Consider the following 2,634-nt stretch of genomic DNA (forward strand, 5'->3'; position numbering starts at 1 on the left):
CACACTTTGTGCAAACCCGGGATGATTCTGCCCAATGGGTGAATGGAATTTGATGCATGTTCGGATACGGGCAGCAGTGTTTTGGATGAGCTCACCTTCACAGATGGCCCGAGGCCACAATATCTAAACAAGAGAAAAGATCTATTGTTCATGATTTTTGTTTTAAGTGGAGGTTTAATGTCAGTTTGATGCCCAATCCATGCTTGGTCTGTTGGTCTCAGCCTGAATGGTGATCCAATGTTTACAGAGCTGGGTTTAAGGAGGGAAAGAGAGAAATCAGCTGAGGTACTGTTGCTACTTACAGTGACCCTTGCTGGAAAGTGCACATTTATGGATAGCAAGCGAAGAGACAATGGTGCTCGGCATTGAGACGTGTCCGCACAGTGGAAAAGCTGTCTGGCCCTTGGTCATGGGCCTATAAGATGAAGCATAGCCAATTCTGTGAAGCACTGAAGAGTAGCCAACATATGTGGGATCATGCTTCCACATCCATTGAGGCTAAAGACTGGGTTTTATGGGAAACCCATGTCATAGTGGTTATATTGCCAGACGAAAACATGGGCTAACATGCAGCGAGATGAGTTCCAAACCCATCATAGCAGCTTGTGAATTTAAATTCAGTTAAATGAATAAATTCGGAATATTGAACTGGAATCAGTAATGATGACAATGAAATGATCATCTTGTTGTAAAAACCCAACAGGTTGACTAAGAGGAAGAAACCTGCCATTCTTACGTTGGCCTAAAAGTGACTCCAGACCCATCCCAATGTGATTGACTTTTAACTGCCTTTCGAAATGGGCTAGCAAGATATTTAATTGTACTAAACCAGTCACCACACAGACTGCAGCGGTTCAAGAAGGCGACACACCACTACCTCCTCAAAGGCAACTATAAGGACAGGCAAAAAGTGCCAGTCTTGGCCCCAATGTCCACTTCCTGTAAATGAATTCAGGAGAATGAATGAACGAATGTAGAGAAAAGCATTCTACTCATTTAATAACCGCTTTGTTTTATACTGAAAGAGCGCAGTGGGCAGTCACAAAGGTTAACTTCATTGCAGACCTTGTACTTCACTGGATAGTTCTCCTGAAAGCAGAAAACTAAATTAGAAACTAAGGTCACCTGAGAGGCTGGTGTCCCGCAGGGTTGTGATGGATGGATACAGTATACATGGCAGCATTGCGAGGGAGTGAGAGCTGGTGGGCTGGTGTAGGATGAACTCTCATACAAGCTGAAACATTTTCAGAATTGCAAGGAGGCTATCTGATATTATTCTATAACAGGTGAATGCCATTTTTCACTGTTTAAAATAGGCAGTTGTCATTGGGCTGATATAACCCTTCGTGCTTGGTTGATGTCTCACAGCCCAGAAGAAAACAAAACCCACTGGAGAGCTGTCTGATTAAATGTACTGAGTGTTATAGCTACTTGTAGAATGTTTTTGATAATCTGACTCATTTAATTACCCCTTTGGCACATCTTCAGTCTCCTAACTGAAGTGTCTGGCTTGTCCTTGAAACTCCCTCCTCCCTGCATCCTTATCAGGGTCTCTCCCCAGCAACTAAATAACTTGCTAGCCCATTTCGAAAGGCAGTTAAAAGTCAATCACAGAGATAAAAACAAAAAACTGCGGATGCTGGAAATCCAAAACAAAAACAGAATTACCTGGAAAAACTCAGCAGGTCTGGCAGCATCGGCGGAGAAGAAAAGAGTTGACGTTTCGAGTCCTCATGACCCTTCAACAGAACTCAAAAGTCAATCACATTGGGATGGGTCTGGAGTCAGATATAGACCCAGGGTAAGAATGGCAAGTTTCATTCCCTTAGTGGACCTGTTGGGATTTTAAAACAAGATGATAATTTCATTGTCACCTTCACTGATTCCAATTTAATGTTCCAGATTTATTCAATGCTCAAATACAGACTTTGCTTGGATAATTGAGCTTTTGAGTTGGGGATGGGGTGGGGTGTGTGGAAGAAGTAAAGTTTGTCAAATGTTCACACCTACAGCACTGATCTTTATTTGGGGTACATTCTATTTGGCCACCTTTCATTTCCTCCTCCCCCAACTCCTCACCCCATTGCACAAATGGACTGTTGTTCACTCCCGAGTCTTAATGGTGATGTTTGGCTATTCATCTGTGGGTGGCATCGCAGTAGAGCCAGATGCCGTCATCAGCTGGCACTCATGCCTGCACTTGCCGCTAGATAAGGATTTGAAGTGGGAATCCTGACTGATTCACCCCTTAGTAGCCATGAGTACGACTGAAATCAATTGTCTCCAGCTGAGATTGGCTGGGATAGGGGTGGGGGAGGGAGGGGGGATTGTGGGGGGCTGGTGGTTAGTGTTGGGCTTGGAGCTTTCCTCATCTGTATGGTTCAGTTACACATTGGCTGCTGCTCTCATCCATTGAGCTATGGTATTGAAATAATTTTCTCTGAGGCAATAATTTCACAGACCTAAGAGGGAATTTTTAAAATATCTATTTTCCCATAAATCAAGTACATCAGTATAATGGAATATTGCATACCTTAGTCTAGTCAGGACCAGATAACTGAACAGATAGCTTCCGATAGAGGAATAGCGTACTTGTGGGTTTGTCTTCGGGCAATAAAGATTCACCTGAGGCAG

Source organism: Carcharodon carcharias, chromosome 7 (genome assembly GCF_017639515.1).
Source record: "Carcharodon carcharias isolate sCarCar2 chromosome 7, sCarCar2.pri, whole genome shotgun sequence".
NCBI lineage: Eukaryota > Metazoa > Chordata > Chondrichthyes > Lamniformes > Lamnidae > Carcharodon > Carcharodon carcharias.